Source organism: Melospiza melodia, chromosome 1 (assembly GCF_035770615.1).
Source record: "Melospiza melodia melodia isolate bMelMel2 chromosome 1, bMelMel2.pri, whole genome shotgun sequence".
Classification (NCBI taxonomy): Eukaryota; Metazoa; Chordata; class Aves; order Passeriformes; family Passerellidae; genus Melospiza; species Melospiza melodia.
The window spans coordinates 163,440,263-163,460,585 of record NC_086194.1 but is presented as its reverse complement, the minus strand read 5'-3'; the positions used below and the strand labels follow the sequence as shown (position 1 = coordinate 163,460,585).

The 20,323-nt window shown below is 46.5% G+C and overlaps 2 long non-coding RNA genes across 2 annotated transcripts in view; one reads left to right on the top strand and one right to left on the bottom strand.

Annotated features, from left to right (window-relative positions):
• LOC134427946 (uncharacterized) overlaps window positions 1–20,323 on the bottom strand; it is a 123,549-nt gene that overhangs the window by 43,369 nt on the left and 59,857 nt on the right. The window lies entirely within an intron of this gene.
• On the top strand, window positions 1,568–20,323 carry LOC134427943 (uncharacterized). Its single transcript, XR_010030274.1, has 2 exons — window positions 1,568–1,964; window positions 15,156–20,323. It is a non-coding gene; the product is annotated as an uncharacterized LOC134427943 (long non-coding RNA).

Here is a 20,323-nt window from a genome sequence, read left to right as displayed (position 1 = left end):
CTAGGTGCTGAAGAGAGAAGCCCACAGCTGAAGCTTGGTATACACCAGAGACAATACAGGTGAGCTGAAACACTGTCAAACACTGACATGACAAATTCCCTGACCAACAAGGTATGCAGGAGTAACAAGATGCTGAGCCCTTCAAGTGCAGTTATCTTCTACTGCCTTGTATGTACTCATGTGGGATGGATGTGTGTATTTATTTCAGTATTTGCCGAAAGTATTCACACTATGTCCCAAAAAATGCAAATATGTCCTTCAGTGCTCAGAAAGGCATGTCTTGTGGGAAGATTTAAAAAACCCAAAACTTGTTTTGCCTCTCCAGCCTGCTTTCAGACTGACATATCCTGCTGTTGAAGAGCAAGCACAGGTAGAGTCTGTATTAATTAGCACTAGCCTTTAAAAAGGTCCTGAGATACCCATTTAGAGAGGAATTTGTAGCTGAGCAACGTGAGTGCTCAGATCTCCCCTCAATGCATGCAACTATCCCTTTGTTGCTGGCTCAGCCTCTGTTCTCCACTCCTGCAGCTCTGCAACAAGGTCGGGGGATGCCCTGAATCCAACCTGCCCCTCTGGGTTAGCCAGGCTGGGGATTGCCCTCATCAAATAATTTGGGTTGTGAGAGACCTTTAAAGACCATCTACTCCAAACCCCTCAAGTGAGCAGGGACATCAACTCGAGCAGGTTGCTCAAAGCCCAGTCCCACATGATCTTTAATGTTTCCAGGGATGGCACATCTATCACCTCTCTGGGCAACCCATTCCTTCCTGCCCTCCTCCTCCTCCTTCTTCTTCTTCTCCAAGGAGATCAGTGAGCACCCAAGCTGCATCAGTTGCTGCGCCCTGATAAAGCCAAAGTATAAATGATGATGACAGTCAGTGGGAAGATGTGGGGACAAGATCATTGTTGATCATTGTTGAACACATAAAGGTGTTTTATCCAGTAACTGCAGTAACGCCAGGTAGTGCCAGAGAGGAGATGACACTCTGGGAGATTCTGAAGGTCAGATCTCTTCACTTGGTTTGGAGAGCGCACAACTCACTCCTTGTCTCTGGCACACATTGCTACCCTTCTTTCACTAGCAAAGTACTCAGTTTGGCGTTTTGAGCTACACCAGGGCCAGCAGCTCTGGAAGAACCCTGGGGAACAGCAGCACAGAGCTGGGGACTGCAACATTTTCCCTAAAGATGCCTTTTACCACCAGAGTCCATGGGGAAACTCAGGGCATGGGATGAGATCCCCATCCCAAAACAAGACATGGCTCTAGTGGGGCACCTGCCCAGGGTCCAGCAGAGCAGCCCAACACACGCAGGAAGGGCTCGGCCCCCCAGGCACTGCCACTGTGCCAGCATTAATCGCGACGCCACGACTGATAGGGCTGCCAGCCACAGCCAGCACCAGTGAGAATGAGCCCTGGGGAAGAAACACAGCTCTGTGTCCTGGCTTTGCAGCCCAGCTCCTACGTGGAGAAACAAAACGAGAGGCACAGCTCACGCTCTCCAAGGAATACGCCCTTCCTAATGAGAGTCGACCCAGGAGCTATGTGGGAGTGGCGCCCATTCCCAGGCAGGCTTCAATGCCACTGAAAGCCAGCGATGGAGACAGGCAGCCTCTGAGAAAAGAGACACCAGTGGGAAATTTTGCTTTGATGCTGGCTCGTCAGCGAGCTCCGGCACCAGGGAGGAGGAGGAGGAAGGACCGCCGGCTCTCGCGATGCTCCCCTGCATGTGCATACATGCAGAGCTGAGCTCAGCCAGAGATCCTGGGAGAGGGTTGCAGCAACCGCAGAGCAAGTCACCAGCTGTGCCCTGCCTGACTGGGCAGCACATGGCTGGCACAGCCTGAGCCCCACATGGCAGCCAAGCACCCGCCATCGGACAGGACAGACCGCGGAGAAGAGCTGGCACTGCAAGGACGCCACGAAAGGACCGTGTCGTACAACCGCCCATCGTCCCAAGATGTCGGTAGGAAAAACTCCATTATCTGTAGCTAAATCTGGGCAGAGTGCAGTGCCAGGACCTCTTCTCATCCCAAAGAGGTTATGCTCCAGGAGACACAAATATTTTTTATCGGCCTTACCGCTGCTGTTAGCACGGTAATGATGTCAAGCATAACCCAGCGGCAGCAGCAAGGCTCAGGGTCTTGGATTCACCGCAGTCTTCACCTAGCTCTAGAAAGCCAACAGTAGCAGTGGGTTCAGAATAAATACAAAGGTGATACAATGAGAAGGATTTCTCAATTAAATTCCTGACACTTGTATCCTCTCCCCCACCTCTTCTCCTTATCTTTTGATTTGCTACCGCAGATCCCAAAGCACTTAACAACTACTTAAGTGTTGTTAGCACCCATCATCCCGATGGAGAAACTTCCACTGGGTTGAGCAATCCTGAAGTTGCCCAACAACCCGTTGGGCTAGGAGAAAGCAGGACTGGTTGAGCACAAGTCTATCCATTCCTCTGCGCTGTCTCGCTGCAGGGTATGAGTTACCGGCAGGAGGGCAGGGCAGGGCTGTTCCATGGCACAGCCATTTCCCAGGATAGGGTGTGCCCCACCTTTACAGGTGCTGGAAAGCACTGGGCACTGTCCCTGCTAAGGGGCTAATCGGAAAGGCATCACTTTTTTTTTCTTTTGTTTCGTGCTTGTTTGTTGCTTTCCTCACTATAAATTTTCTGTGTTTAAAGCTCAGGAGTGCAGACCTCCTGCAGGGAGCAAGGGCTGTCAGGGCAGGTAGCACATGTGGCTCAGTTTCTCCATTAATGAATAACATAGATACTTGCAGGTGTTTACAAGCAAAACAAAACACCAAAAAATCACCAAGGATTTTTGTTCTGTGCTTACTATCCCAAACCCTCTGTGTCCAAGGTCTGAGTTAAACAACTGCGCATTAAGGTGACTGGGAGAGGGCATTTCAGTGAACCAGGAGCTACCGGTGTGTGGACCTTGCCATACAGAGTCCCTGTTAAAGCAAACATGAGCTTAAGAGTTGCCCAAAGGTTGCAAAGTTGGATCCCTCCAGCAGCAGCAGACACATTGCCAGGGGCTATGGCTCTAATGGTGCTTGAATCACTTGTACAGGTGACCATGGAGGACACACCATAGTCAGCAGTCCACCCTGACTGGAGGATCACTAAGACAGAAGATAATATTAAGTATTTCTATTTGCTATATATATTCTGCAGTGTACTATCAAGTAGTACAAGGAGCTGCCTCTTCTCAGCTCAGGGCAGTGAATGTGTTAGGTGGAGAATGCAGACAGAAAAGTCTCTCACCTTGCCACAGACTTATTTGCTCTTCTTTAATTCCTTCATTTGCTCTAGTGGACTCATCTTGTCCATCCCATCCTCTCATCTTCCTCGGATTAATTCATTTGGCCTTCTTGTAAATGCTAAAATTACTGTACAAATGAACAATTAAGGGATTATCATCGTAGCCATTGAGGATTATGTGTCCAAGAGTCACACCTTCAGAGAGCTCCAACTTAACCAAGAGGAAACTGAACAGGAACTGTCAGTATATCTACTGATGATACCCAGAAGTGAGTTTCAAAACTGAGGCTGATACAGAGCATGGAAGACCACCTCTGCCCTAGCTCTTGCTGTACAGCTGTGGAGCATGGGCATGAAGCAGTTTAGTGACTTGACCAATATCCAGGAGTTGGGTATCAAAGCACTGCACCTGAGGATCCCAAACATGGGACCAGGGGGCTAAAAACAAACTCTTTACCACTTAACTTTCCATTGCTCAGTCCTGCCAAGAGAGGGTTTAATTAACGTTTCAAGCACAAGTGCAATAATAGACTCTGTCCAAATTCATCCCAGCTGCTGAAACACAATTAGTTTCATCTCAGCATCTAGGAACAGGCTGTCTCCTCTTCAGCCCTGTGTAGCAGGTGAAACCTTGGGATGCCCAGCTGATGGCTGGGCCCCAGCTAATTAACTGAATTAGGCTGGTTCATTCTCATTACAGACCCTTCAAAACAGCGTCCTTTAAACAGAGACCTTGAAGCTACTTTCAATAAAACCTTCTCCATGTCTCTGTGCCTCAAATTCAAATGTACCAGCTTCTAATAGGTCAACAGGGCTATTGTAGCCATGGTGCTCACTTCTGCTGACTAATTCTCCAGCTGCCCAGCCTGTGCATCCACAGCTCACACAGTACTTGTCTCCTCATTAGGGATCCAGTGCTACCAGTTCCCGCAGCTTCCCAGGCCCTTTCTGTGAAACTGCAGTGACAGCAGCAGCTGCTGCAAGCAGCCAGGTTATGCAGAGCACCACATTCCTCCTCTGGGAACGGGCAACACGAATAAACCCAAAATCCGATTTTATTGCATCTTTCAAATTCTTAACAAGCCAACAAATATTACTGCTGCTTTTTTATTTTTTTATAATTATTTCCCATTTTTAAAGTGACAAGGCTTTTTAAATCAATAGGTAAATTTTAGATGCTAGGGTACTGTTAGGTGTGTTTGGGGATGGTTAATCAGAGTCATTAAAGAAATAATAATAATCATGACGACAACAACATGAATTCCCCAGCAGGATATGTTAAGAGTGGGGGAGTGACTGTTGCTCTCTTCCCTGCCTAGAGTCAAGAGCAGAAGCACATCCATGAGTCTCTGTCCATGCTGGCACTGGGGCAGTCCCAGAAAGGCAGGGTGGCCCAGGACATGCAGAGCAGGCTCTTTGGAAAGGTAGGACCATTCAAACCTCAGCCTAAGTAATTTGCAGGGCTTAGGGCTTGTCAGGGAGAAAGCAAAGCCTTTTTTTGAATCAGGCAGCTGCCCAGAGCAGAGGAGTCTGGGAGGAGGTGTGAGCAGGATGGGATGCAGGCTGGGATGCAGGGCAGGATGCAGAGCAGTGGTGGAGCGCATCCCAGCGGGAAAGGAAGCACGGCCCTGCTCCAAAGCATCCATCTGAGCTTTCCCAAAGGCTCCAGCCTTCCTTCCCAGCACTGTGCCACACACATCTGTGTGGGGAGGGCCCTGTGGCAGAGAGCCAACTCAACAACTCAAGAGGTGCAATTATCATTAAAGCCAAGCAGGCTGGAGCAGGGGAGAGGAGATGCCTCGCTGCCAAATGAATAGGTTTAATGCTGCTCACATTCCTGCATTCCTCTGCTGAAGTGTAATGAATAAACCCTCACAAACTGCTAAAAATGAGGTGGTTTTGGTTAAGCTTTTCGAGTGTGTGTTTTGTAATCTTACACCTTTGCAGACAGAGAGCCCTGCTATGCTGGTAATCTAGGAGCTGAGGTTTTCCAGAGCTGGCTTGTGTAGCCAGGCAGAGACATCAGCACATGCCTGTTTTATGGGACCAGCATCCCCATCACAAGCAGGGAGATGGGACAGAAAGCACTGGAGCCAGGCAGATCCCTTCCCAGGCAGGAGTGCAGCAGGGGTCCCTGACCAGAGCACACACACAGAGCCACTTCTGGTGACAGAGCAGGATAGGATAGCATAGCACTGGACAGGACAGGATTAGAATTGAATTGAATGGAATAGAATAAAATAGAATAAATAATTTCAGTTGGAAGGGACCTGCAACAACCAGTAGTCCAAATGCCTGACTGATTCAGGAGTGATCAATAGTTAAAGAATATAACCAAAGGCACTATCCAAATGCCTCTTAAACACTGGCAGGCTCACTGACTACCTCTTTAGGAAGCCTGTTTCAGTGTCTGACTACTCTACTGGCAAAGAAATGATTTATGATGTCCAGTCCGAGCCTTCCTTGATGAGCTTTGGACCACTCCCACACATCCTGCTACTGGATCCCAGGGAGAGGAGCTCAGCACTGCCTTCTCCCCTTTCCCTCCTCAGGAAGCTGTTAGAGAGCAATGAAGTCACCCCTCAACCTCCTCTTCTCCAAACCAGACAAGCCCAGAGCCCTCAGACACTCCTCACATGACATGACTTTCAGCAATTCCACCAACTTGGCTGCCCTCCTTGGGACACATTCAAGGACTTTCACAACCTTCTAAACTGGTGGGGCCTAGAACGGCACACAGTGGTCCAGGTGAAGCCACACTCCCCAATGCTGGCCAGAGTAGGATAATCACCACTTTTGCCCATCTGGTTTTGCCCATCTGTGTTTGATGCACCCCAGAATGATGTTACATGCAAAGCTTTTCCCTGTCTGCACTGGTTTATCTGCAGAGGATCCTGTCTGGGTCTGGAAGCAATAATATTACCTATTCATGATTCTACTGAAAAAAGTAGTGGCTTCTTAGTCAAAGGTCAAAATCCATATGTCCCTCTGCTTGGCCTTGGCTTCTCCAACCTGCCTCTGTCAGCACTATCTCTCATCTCTCCCTTTCTTACTCTTCATCATCCTCCAGTTCAACTTCAGATTTCCCTCCCCATGGGCCCTGTGGTTCAACTCATGCTCCCATCCTTCTCTACCTCCCTTTCACCTACACCAGAAATTTGTATTGTTATGATGGTCTGTGCCCTCCTCCATGCAGACTCTACTCCAGACTGGTCTCTTTCTGTTTGAAATTAAGTCTCAGGACATCTTTTGAATGCTCTTTCAGCCAGCATCCAAATCTGCCATTGTCATTGAAGCTCTTGCTTTCTCACATCACCCTTCCCTGAGACACTTTTAACTTCTCCTGACCAGCAAGAGTACTACCATATGGGTCATGGCTTCTATCCCACCTCATCTTCCCAAGGATAGTCCCTTTCCCTGTCTCAACACACAAGAGCTCTGTAACTCTCAATGCTTACCCCATGCCCTACAGTACCCACTATCTATTGCTGATTCTTATATTGTTGACTATTACTCAGGAACTTGTTCTCCTGGGCCAGTCAATGGAAAATGCTTTTGATATTGATTGACATTTTTCCCTTCCTGCCCCTTGTCTGGCAGAAATTCATCTCAAATGTCTGCCAAACTACCTCAGTGACTTCATCAAAACTCTTCTTTGTGTGACATTTACAAGAACACTCAATAACTGTGAGGCTGCTGGTGTTCTGAGACACGTCTGTCAAGATGATCAATATTTTTATTCTAGATATATGCATGTACCAATCACAACCTCCTGTCATTGATCCAGACCACGAGCTCCCTGGGGGGTGGACAGCCTTTGATTCAACATTTGTACTAAGGACAATAGACCAGGGGCATGGTTAGTGCTCCTACTGTCACAGTGGAAAATAACACTTTTAAAGACTCATCAAGATCAAGAGATACTAGGTATGATCCCCAGGCTAACAGCAGACAACATGACCAAGAAGTTCACCTGCATAATGTCAGGGAGGCACAAGTTACCTGAGGACACTTCACAGTGCACCAAGACCCAGTGTCCTGTTGTTGCATCTACTTACAACAACCTTGGGATTGGGCATCTACTCCATCTACTCTGGGCAACCTGTTCCATCATTTCACCACACACATTGTAAAAACTGTCTTCCTTTTATTTAGTCTGAATTTACCCTCTTTAGTTTAAAGCCATTACCCTTTATCATTACAGGCCCTGCTAAAAAGTCTGTCCCCATCTTTCTTATAAACTCTCTTTAAGTACTAAAAGGCTACAAAAAAGGTTTCCCAGGAGCCTTCTCTTCTCTATGCTGAACAACCCCAGCTCTCTCAGCCTGTCCTCATCAGGGTCACTTTGAGACTGGGTGAGCTGGTCTGGATCCCTGAATCTTTCCCATCCCTCCATGTTTGTCATCTAAAGGTGACCAACACCAGCATCCCTTGCTACTGTTTGGCCCCAGGAGCAGAAGCAGCCTTGAGCAAGGACCTCAGAGTGTTCTGGTCCAGATTCTGCCAGTAGCTCCAACCTCCACATGTGCACTGGCATCTCTGCTGTCCCGTCAAGGAGATGCCCAACTGGCCAGGAAGACAACCTGTGAAGATCACATTTCACACCCTGGGCAGCTCTGACACACAGCTTCTACCAAACTGCAAGACACAGGGGGAAAAAGCAAGCCCACAAGGAGGTGACTTTCCCTGCACTGCCCAGGAGAGACTTGCAAGGAAAGTTCTTCCACCAGGCTCCAGTGCTGGCCATGCTGTGGGCAGGGCTGAGCCTGCCCTGCTCGGCCACCAGTGCCAGCAGCCCCAAGCAGGACGCAGCAGCCCCAAGCAGGACGCAGCAGCCCCAAGCAGGACACTCTGGTGAGAATCCAGCAGCCACATGGGACGTGTGCTCTGCAGCCCAGACAGAGATGCTCACACAGCAGGGATGGGTTTGCTCTCATCCATTAGATGAACTTGACCTGAACTAACGCTTCAGTGACAGAAGCCAGGCATAAATCACAGACTTTACAGACTTCAGACACACAGGGAGAGCTCCCCTACCTCCTTCAGTGCTTCTCACTGGGGCTGGGCTGCATCTCTTGGGCTGCCTCTCTGCAGATTCAGGATTGATTTGCCCCATACAAAGAGACACCACAGCATCTGCACTGAGCAACACAGGCCCTGCCTTCCCTGCTAGGAAGCACTTCCCATGCTCATCTCAGACATTTTGCACATGTGCACATGAAAAAGTTTCTTGGGCAAGAGCTTGTGCCCGCCACCTTTAATCACCTGTGCTGCAGGTCAGCAACAGCACTCTTGATCAGGGTTTCCCCAAGGACTGCAAGGCTGGAAACACTGTTCTCTGAGAAACAGGCAAGACTCTGCTTGGTTGAACACAAACAATTCCTTTGTTTTTATTAATGTTACAATTTCACATCACAGGCATTTTCAGGCTCCCTGTGATTACTTTGTATATCCAGTGCTACACAGTTCACAGGCACAGCCAAGGGCGAGAAGGTCCCTCCAAGGCTCTGATGAGCTGGGATTTCACATGACCCAAGTGGGATGTGTCCACCCAGACATGTGCAGACAGACCTGGGCTTGCTCTGCTTGTGCCTAAAGCTGACTGGGACTCAATCCAGCTTAAGACAAAAGCCACAGAGCCACATTAGTACAGCATTCTGCCCAAGCTCATATGACCAAAGTGGGTGCCCTGGGCAAACACCAACAAGACCTTTGATTTTGCTGTCCACAACAGTTACATGAGAATGAAAGGGTTATAAATCACCAACAGCATAGAAAATTCCTAATAACCGTAACTGGTAACTATTAGAAAGAACAGATTTAAGAGAACAAGTGTGCTACTCTACCCTGGTTGAATGATGGATTTCAAGCCATCTGGTCCTTGGGGAACAATGTTCCATATTGTATGTGTCTGTGGAAAATAACATAAAAAATGCAACTCTATTGTCAGAAGGCTTCAATTTATTTGAAAGGATCCTACATCTTCATTACAACAAAAAAACAAACAAACAAAAAAACAACACATTTAGAAACTCACAAGGTGAAAAAGGCTTGGAAAACCAGTTAGAGCGTGCATAATGAAAGGAAATCCACAATAGGGTGGAAAGAGCTGTTAAAAACCCAATCACCGAAACCCCTCACAACATCAGGGACCTCACTAGTATGGTTTGTGAGGAAGAGTTTATTCAACAAAAATGAAAGTGTTCAGAAGGAAGAAAGTGAATTGAAATTTAGCCAATACAAAGATAAACATGAATGTACACAGAAATGCTTTCATACTCTGAATGATCATTAAAAGCCACAGTGAGAAAACAACTATTCCCTGCATCACCAGAGTCCTCATATACAAATGGCACCTGGAAACACCCTATAACCCATCCAAGCAGCCACCAGGCTCAATCACATTTAGCTTGGATGCACCAGTGAACAGGAGAACAAAGCATATTTCTACATGTGTGAGGGTGACAAAACAATGCTACACTGAAATGAAAAGAACTGATGGTCTACCAAGCTCTCCCCTTCTATTGAAATAAAATTTTACCATATGCCAGGATTATCTGCAGAGGACTTGGGTTACTTTCAAGATAGAGGGGAAAAAATCAATGACCATCTTTCTATACCTTGGTGCTTTCGGGACTCTCAAAGCAGTTGGAGAGAGGAAAAATCCTATTTGGAGAGGGGAAAAAATACACAAAACTTTTTCATCTCTCTAAGTGATGTGGATGCAACCTTGATGGGTGAGATGGACTGGGTTGAAAACTTCACAATGTGTGCAACTCAAACACTTCATCACTGAAAAAGACTAAGTAACCTTTCTTACTTCCTAAAGCCACTGCTGCCCCTGGTGCTCACCAAACCTCTCCAGCTGCTGATGTACTTCACTGACCAGCAGGAAGCTCCCTCAGTACAGACACATGCTGAATTCCTACCAGCACAGTGAGCTGTGGGTGGATCAGTGCTGGAGCAAGTGCAGGGGCTGAGGAGAGCTGGAGAAAAGAGCAGTGCCATCCCCATGGTGGCAGGAATGGTGACAGCCCAGCAAAGCCCAGCACAGCTGAGCACACGGCCAACAGCAGCAGAAGGGAGGAGTGGACAAGGAAGAGGAGGAAGAAAGGAAGATGGAAACAAATAAAACATTTTGTTTTGGGGAACTGCCTCTAATTAAAACCCCAAAGCAAACACAAACTTGGCAGCTGGAGAGAACAGTGCTGTGCTCTGTTTTGGATTTGCTTGGCATTTATCAGCTTGGTTGGCACCTAAGGGAAATTCCTCTGATTTTCCTAAAAATTCCAAGCTGCTTCAAACAAAAACGTTACTCGGGTATTGCCCATACCTGGGTTTCCTGATCAGATAAACACATTCATTTTATCTCTGAACAAATATTTTGCCAGTCCCTACCCCTGTGTGAAGAAACCCTCTAAGGGAAAGGAGGACACCTGTTTAGTCCAGGAGAAGAGAATCTGGATATGCACACAATGCTTTGAAAATTGCACAAAACATTCAGGTGACAAATCAAAGTAAGTGAACAGACATGAATGTTGCTCTTGGTCTGGGCACTGGCTATGGTTCCATGAAGCTCTGGCTGCTCCTGGAGGTACCTGTAGCTGGTAACTCCTACCTTGCAACCTGTCTGTGTCCAGTGCTGGGCTTTCTCTTCACCTTTCTTGAAGTGATTTGCCAGAAAAGGCTCTGACAGATTTGAGCTGTGGCTCCAACACTGCAATGTCAGTCCAAATTAGGGACGCTGCCTCCTGATTCATACCCAAAAGAGGTTCCACCTGTACAAGGTGATGCTTAGGTTTCAGAGGACTCTTCTGGCTGTCTCCATGCAGGGTGGGAAACACACCCCATACAGCAGGATTGCACTGAGAGGGGTATTTCTGAGTGAGAGCAGGTATCTATCACCACTGCTGTCCCTACCCCACTGAGGGAAGTCAGCATGCAAAACAAGGCTGATGTGCTGCACAGAAGGCCATGATGCTCCTACCCAGATCAGTGTCAGCTGCAGTGCTGGGAAATGGAAAGCAATCTAGGAGGAGGAGCGGGGAGAGCTTGCACAGAGGAAAGGTACAGCAAGTGGGACCTATTGCCAGTTTCCAAAGGAGAGGGTTCAATCACATGAAGCAGATGCTGCTCCTGCAGAGCTTCACCAAACTCCCAGCCTCTGCTGCTGATGGCCCCAAGGGGCTGCCACTCCAATGCTCAGCACTGCAGTGCCCTGACAGACAGGCAGCAATACTTTGGGGCTCACAGGTATGCCCCCAAGTCTCTGCACCCATCACCCAGTAATCTGCTGGACATCCCACTGCAATAGTATCAAAGTGATATATGTGCCATTAAAATAGCTGAAATCAGTACTCCTACCCCTTTAATCAGCTTTTAATTGCCAAGTACATCCAGTGCTCAACAGGAGTCGTGCTTGAATGCATCAGAGGTGTGAGAGGCTTTTTTGTGGAAATCTTCCTTTTTTCAACAAGTACCCTTGAAACCAAAAGCAGCCTGTGGGAAGACTTGGGAAAATCCAAAGTAACAGCAGTGATCCAACCAGCATGCACCGCTCACCACAGCAAAGGCAAAAGCACTAAAACTCAGTGAAGCTACCAGCACACCTTGGAGGTTTGTAAGCAAACAAAAAGTGAAATAAGCACAAAGCAGAAAGACTCAAAATTATCAAAAGAGATGGGCAGGAAACAGAAGGAGAAATGGAGAGAAGATAGATCTTCCCTGATTGTACCAGCTTTTTGTATGGGGCCATGGGTACCATTTCAGTAACTTCCTTCAAACAAAAACCCTATTTCATGAATACATCTAAGCACACTGGCACAGCCTTGCCACCTCTAAAACTTTTTATAAACCCCTGTTTTACCACACTAAATACCAGGTTTGTGGGCAAACCTCTTGGCAGCCTCCTGCCCAGAGAGCAGCACACTCAGCACTTTGCCCAGGGAGCTCTGGCAGATGCTCCAGCTGTGGGTCACTATCTTGATTTCAGACTCTTGGAAAGACATCAACTGGTGTAAATGGAGTGTTGTAAAAAAAGCTGAGCTCATCCAGGGAAGATTAAGCCCTTTTCAGTCTGGGAAGTCTCCCACTACATATTTCTAAATCACAGTCATGCATGGGGAGGAACCCAGGCAGAACTCAGTCCCTGTGCATACGCTGTGTGGCTGAGCATCGTGGGGAATGAGCAACAGCCCAGCAGCCTTACACAGCACCAGGCTGTTTATGTTTTTAACTAAAATGGTAAAAGCAGAGGTGTGGGCAAGGGTAGATTCCCTGCAAACTAGGGGTATTAACCAGCCAGAAAGAAGGTACACTGTAGCTGCCTCCTCCACGCCATATAGAACCCCAATGTCATGCCAAACTCACATAGTTGGATTAGTGATGAACTCCCTGTGGAGTCAGTGGAGGAGCAGCAGGAGGTGCTTCAGGCACCTGCAGCCTGTGGTGCAGCCCAAGGTGAGGCAGCTGTGCCCCTGCAGCCCATGGAGGACCACAGGGGAACAGAGATCCACCTGCAGCCTGTGGAGAAGACCCTCACCAGCACTGGTAGATGAGAGAATCTCCTGCTACTCCTCTCAACAACTTTATTCATCAACTGCAATAAAGCTCAGAGGAATAGTCAGCACTGATTCAGAAGCCTGTGAGGTATTTCCACATGATTTTATTTTTTACTGGCTGCATATTTCTGGCTAAGTCAACAAACCCAGTCATTGCTGTTACACATTGTCCTCAGTCTGACATTTATTTTTGCTCATGGTAAAAGAAACTGCAGTTCTTTCTGATTAACTCCACAGAAATGCCTCTTACTCAGACAGGAGTCTCAAAGTTGGCTTGAACTAATCAGCAAATTGGTTTAAAACAATTAGGTTTTGAGAATGAGCATCTTCTAGCACTCCAAAATGCAATTCTGAAGCTTTGAATGTTATTTTTTGTCTAACTGTCCCTATCAGGTTAATCCCAGACAGGACAGAAACATCACCAAACCCAGCCAGCCCATCGTGGTATAACCCAAAATAGCACAGTTCATTTCCACATTGGGCTTCTCTACCAACGCAACATATCCTGTTGCAGTCTTGGCTCTCTACATGCCTTGTGATTCAATTTGGAGGGGAAGAAGTTCACGAAGAAGCTGCAGGAGTTAGTGTGAATCCCAGAAGTGCATCCTGCCAAAGGCAGTAGAGAGGACCCTAAAGGTGACTGCACAGGTGCAATGCTTTGCCATAGAAATACAGAATCATTAACTGTCCTGAGCTGAGGGGGACTCATAGAGATCATGAGTCCATTGAGTCCAGCTCCTGACCCTGCATAGCACAACTCCAGGGGTCCCTCCATATGCCTGAGAGCATTCTCCAAACACTTCCTGAACTCTGGTAGGCTTTGAGCTGTGACCACATCCTGGGGGAGCCTATTCCAGTACCAAAACACCCTCTGTATGAAGAGCTTTTCCCTCATAACCAACCTATACCCCTCCAGTCCCGACTCAGCTTCATGCCATTCTCTCAAGTGCTATCACTGCTCACCAGAGAGAAGAGATCAGTGCTTGCCCCTCTGCTCCCTCAGACCTGCAGCAGGCTTGGCCAGGCACAGCTGTTTGCTGGTGGTCCAGTACAGGACAACTCATCCCTTAAAACAAGATGAATGAGTTTCAGCAAGTAAGCACAGACTCCCTGACAGAGGGACACAAAAATGCCTAAGAAAGACTTACAGCACATACAGAAAGCCAAGGCTGTCGGAGTTGCACAGTGCCCCTTCATACACCATGCCCCCAAGTCTGACAGCAGAAGAACCTGAGGCTGCAGCTGGGCTTTCATGGGAGCACAGTGCCTGTGCTGATGGGTTTGAGTTGGCTCAGGGTCAGTGCAGCTTCTCAGTGGGAAAACAGCCCTGAAGGACTCAACACAAAGCACAGTGACTCTCTTCTCCTCTCCCTTTGTCAAAGCATCACTTGAAGAAAAAGCCTGAAAATGTGTTACCTGGGAAAGCAAAGCAACCACATTAGGGAGCGAGAGCACAAAGCACACAGTGACATTTACAAGTGAGCTTGAGCTCACTCATTTGTATTTCAAAGGCCAGGTTGACACAAGATATTTTTCTTGTTCTAGTTTTGGCTGTGAAGGGAATAATACACAATTTTGAGTGCTACTGCCACCGTGTCAGCTTTCCTGCAGAGTCAGACACAACAACATTCAGCCTGCTTCGCTTGGAGAACATAAGGACCAATCTTGGAAAATCCCCCTTTGGCTGACATAAAGAAAACCAATTCAGGAGGCTTGCTCACACCCATACAGTCACCAACCCATCCTCAACTTCCTAAGGCTCCAGTGAATGAAGCTAATCATGTTGAGTGTCTCCCCTCCTTCAGTAACTTCACCCTATGAAAGTTTTCCATCTTCAGAGCTCTAGCTGACTGATGGTGTCACATTTAGTGACAAAACAGGTCCAACAGTTTAACACCTTTCTGGCCTCTATCACACTGTAAGATGTCCTCCTTTGTAGGAAAGGATCAGTATTTGTGATACCATCACCAATAGCAGCTCCATCAGCACTAATCAGGCACAGCCCTTTTGGTGACAAGCCATGGTGCTCCTTAGACCAAGAGCTGTCCCTTCAGCCCAGAAATCTGGTGTAATACTGGGTAGAAATCCAGTTTAGAGCCTTCCCTGTCATGCCAGACCCATCCAGACCCTTGCTGGAGGTGGCAATATCCTGCTTTGGCATAACACCTGCCTCAGCTGACAGACTAGAAACTGGCAGCCAAGGTACACAGTGAACTTACCTGCAATCACTTCAGCCTCACATCCTCCTCCTAATAAACACCCAACTGTCCCAAAGGAACAATCCATCCTCCCACTTTTCACCTCACGTGTTTTATGTGTCTGTTTTCAGGTCATCAGTCCAGAAACTCCAGAGCTTCTTGGAAACCTTTACCTGCCTACAACAAAGACCATCACAATTCATCTGGGCAAATACGTAAAACTGACAAAGCCACAATGAGCCAGGTCTCCATCCCCTTGGTAGACACCATCATGACAATGTGAAGGCCTAAAAGAGATGCCATCATATAACAAAGACCATGAATGTCTAGGCAATAGAGATCACCCTCTTCTAAGCAGAACCAAAAGACATGAACAACATTAAATGGTCACGTTGCTCCACTGGTTCCCTCAAGTCACAGTTGACCACAAAGATTCATTCTTACTCCATGACTGGATGCCACAGTTAACTCTGGCTCCTTTCCTGTCCCCAAACATATTGGCACTGTCACAGTCCTTCTACCCAGTTTTTGGGTCCATGCATGTGACCCAAGTAGGTACATTAGGAAAGCAAAATAGCTAAGTAAGGTAGGTGTTCAAAAAACTACAGGGGAATCAATTTGCCCAATTAATGATCTTCCCATCTAAATCAGAACTTTCCTTTCAAGTTTGCCATCCAGTGCAGTTTCTTACACTGATCTTCTCCACCCACACACACGTTCCACCTCTGCCCTGGCTGCTGTCTCCAGCCTTCATCCACACCTGTGATGCTCTAGTCATGGTCCAATATGTCTCCCTCTCTATTTCAGGGCAGTTTTATCCCCATTTTAAAAGCCATTTTCTCCATGTACACCTTGACCACATTTGTGGACTCATGCTCATTTGCACACAAGAATGTGTGTAAGTCAGGGATCTGGAGACCTCCACCCAGCAGCTCCAAAGCCCCCACATCCCTCACCTGCAGTCACCTGCAGTGGTGCTCCATAGTTTGAGTCTTCCCTTGCCTGGCTGGAGCAATGGCCTTGCTTGGGAATGAAGGGAAGCAAGACAGAGACACCTGGCAATGGACTGGTTATACACAGCAGATCCAAGCCAAGATCCCACCACAAAAGTGAGAGTTATTTCCTTCTGACAGCACAGACAAGCTTTATATAAATCATATACAGTAATGCGTACTCACACAGAGCTATACATAAGATATATATACAGGACACACCAAAATAACACCAAGGAGTATGGATGTCAAAGAAGAGGTAAAATTAGCATATTAGAGAAGTGGCACAATCTTATAAGAGAATGGAAAAAAGGCCTATTTTAAACAGTAATGAACACATTCCAAAAATATTGGATATCCTTGGCTTGGAGCCCTACATACCACAACATACGACAATCACATCAGATTGAAGAATGAGAAAAATCAGCCAGAAGGTCCATGGGAGATATCCCAAGAAAAACAAGGATTGCATGTGGTAGGGCGCTGCAGCAAATTATTTCCTTGGCATCACAGAGTGCACCAGTGTTCTGTCTAGTCCAGCCTGCTGCTGAACTGCAACTTTCTGAGAGTCACACAGCCCTTACATGGCAAAAATTAGCAAAACCTCAGAAATATTTTTTTTAAATCTATTCCTCCTTGAAGGTTAGTCCAACATTAACGAGACAAAAAGCAATGTTGGCAGGGAATACCAGGATGCCATTTAACCCAGAGAAAGCTGAAATGTCAATAATGTAAATTGGAACAAAATAATACTGTTGTTAGCTCAATGACTTCATAACAATCAAGTTAAGGAGGAAAAAGGAGATGGAAAATAAATGAAAATGGGCTGGACAGTTTTTACCACAATTAGATAATGTTTCCAAGGGCATTGAAGGGGTCAGGAGCATCCTCAGGTTAGGAATCAACCCTGGGAAGACTTTACAGATCCTCTAGAATGGAAAAACTAATAAATGCAAGGTAGTACTTATCTGTAATAAAGCCTACTATAATATTAAACATGAACTAATTAAATTCAAATGAAGGCACTACATATATTGATCAATAATAAGAGCAAAATGTAATCAGAATCACAGCACTCAAAAATTAAGACTTACTACCAAGATGGGGGCAAGTATGGTGATTTGAAGACGCATCCATTCGGCTCCACACATTATGGACATCAGGACTTCAATGCAATACCTTGGGTAAAATAACACCCCAGCACTTTCTGAGGAGAAATCTGTGCCCAAGACACCAACACAGCTCTGAGCATCATTTGCCCAGCTCAACTTACAGCAAAAATTTTTCCAAACTTTCCCATCCTTTTTGACGCCGTTTTACTGGATTATTTGATTATAGGCATGAGGGATGGATTGCAGGCAGAGGGTAACTCAATCCCTCTCTCCCTGGAGGAGTCCTACTGGCAGCTTGAAGTGAGGTGCTGACCTTGGTTACTTTACTCTGTTTTTTTTCTCCTGCAAACAACCACAAGAGAAACCTCAAGCAAAATTGTCCGAAACTCTCCTGGAGATTTGGAATTCAGTCCAACATGGGTGCTATTTGAACTTCATGAAATGAACACCTTAAATAAAAAGGTTTGTGGTGGTGTGCAGCTGTAAAATTGATTTCAAAGCCTTAACACGCCAGCTCATCAAGAGAAATACAAGCACATTCATTAACTCTCAGCATGCTGGCAGTTTCAAAGATGCCACCCATGGCCAACATCAGCCTGTTATCCCAAACACAGGCATTCATTTGCTGCTGTAGCCAGGAAACAGCTCCAAGTTTTATATTTATTCTCTGTTTCAGGGAAACAAGGACTTAATACTGAATTCATTTTACACACAAGCAATAGAAATATCAAGAAACTACAACTACTACTGCTCTCTCCCTAATTTTAGCTGTCTGGAAATTGGTCATCTAACATAAGACAAATGTTCAGAAAATTTTCATGATCCATAGAGGATCCTGGTCCAAAGCATTATTTGTTCCCACTCTTCCCACAGAATTAAGTGGTGTTTACACTGAAAAACCATTTTTTTTTATTTCACACCCAACCTCACCTGACTCCAAACCATAGCATTCAAGAGCCATGAAGTCCACCAAACAGCAGTTGAGACTGGCACAGTAATGCTGGTACAACATGTCCAAATGGGTCAGCATTTTGGATGCCCAGTCACACTTTTGGATATTTCTAGTCCAGCTGTCTGACCTGCCCAAGGTCACTTGGGAAGTAGGCTGCAGGGCAGTTCACACTCAGGCTTGAGCTCTTCTCCCTTTTGGAAAATGAAACTCCTTTTATAGCCTTTATCTGTGCTCTCAGAAAACACACAAAAATTAAACCCAAGAAGTATCAAGCTTTTTTGAGGGCTTTGTTTTTTAGCACAACTGTTAAAGAAATATGAAAATTTAATTCAACAAGACTCTCCATGTTCCTTCATCATTGCGACATCTCTCCATGGATAACCTACATGGTATGGGATTTGCCAGCAATCAAACACAAGGAATGCCCTTTCTGCCCAACTGCCCAGCAGCCCTGCCCACACCAGTGGGACCATCACAGCAGAGCACATGGAAAGGGCTGCAGCCTCAGATGTTCTTTCAAAACACCATGGCATGGGAATAACATAAAAAAGTCAGAACCATCCAATTCACGCTCTTTGACACTATGCCCAGTTAGGAAAACTTCCCAGGAAAATATATTTGCAAAGCACTATCTATACAGTAAGGTCTAATCCCCATCACAATGTATAGCTGATGCCTTCCCACAGAAGAATGCAATCCAGCAAGGATGTATTCCTGGTATGTCCCTACACATTCCCAATTAGAATGAACATCAGCTCTCCCTGTCATGACCATGCGGAAAGACAAGATGGAAAACCACCACCCATCTCATCCCAAGTCAGCAGCTCCCAGTCTGTCTGCTTGATGCAATAAGGGTAACCCCTTTCCTCCTCAGATGAGCTCCCTTTATTGCTATTAGAGACCTCTCAGGTACTCTTTTTGGGAGGAATCCAAATCCAGGCAAACAGACAAACAAAAGAGAAAGAATTAAAAAAAAAAAAAAGAAAAAAAGGAAACGCAACACATGCAGCCATTCGGCAGCTTGGACCCTGTGTTTTCCTGCCCAATTTTTAATCCCCCTTTCCACAGGGGCATATCAGCACCATGTACCCAGCAGCCCCATCACTGAGGCCCCTCAAGCCTCTAGGCTCCAGTTTCCATGCCAGCGTCTCTAATGTGACACTGCCTTGGTTGGAAGTTGCACTGGGGCGGGCAGTTATGACTCAGGGTTACAGCTCAGAAGCATTGCCCCTGGGGCACTGAGATGTTAGCAGAATACACCCCAGTTTTCATAACTAACCCTTCTTGACTTCAGCCCCCTTTACTCCATATTGGTTTTCAATACACAACTTCATAATTCATAAAATGAACACAGTTTTCTTCAAATGGCTCAAATTTATTACGGAAAAGCATCCAAACACCAGCAACATCCCCCTAAAGGAGCCATCTCTGCAGGACATGCTGCAGATCAGACACTCAAGATAAAAATACAGACAATACAAACCACCTCTGAGACCAGCTTTTTCATGCATGAGAGTAAACCACCCATAGACACTGTTAACTTATGCGAGTAAACCACATTAACTTTAAGAGGAAACAGCAGAACCAAACAAACCACTGATGCAAAACCTAAAAAAAAAGGCAGAAAACACCTGGTTCAGCTAAATATATGCAGGCTGCAACTGGATGGCCTCCATGAACACAGAGAAAGGCACAGAATGACAGAATGGGTAAGGCTGGAAGGGGCCACAGAGCCATACACACCAGGCAGTCTGCAAAGGAGACTGCACAGATCCACAGGGATGCTGTGCTCTCTCCAGACACAGACGTGTCACCACTGAACGTGGCAAGCTGCCGGCTGGCCCAGACAACCCTGGGAGCTGCTGATGGAAAGCAGCTGGATCTTGAAGAGAAGTCTGCAAGGAGCTGAAGGGAGAGCAGACTGAACAATGTCACAATTTTCCCGCAGATTTATAACAGTGGCTCTGTGAGGACAGAACACCTCAAAACCTTTGTTCAAGCACCTGGGTGCAAGGATGGAACATACAGAGAGCACAGGGTCGAGCCTGCTGCTCCCTCTCCACCTTCCTATCCAAGCAGCCCTGTACACACTCATTGTCCCATGAAGTTTCTTTAAAGAAGCAAAAATGTCTGAAACAGGAGACAGCTCAAACAGATTTTTATCGCCACATCCTGCACATATCAAGTGAAATCAGAAAGAGGGAGGTGCAGTCCACAAAATAAATAAGCAATTAACCCTCACA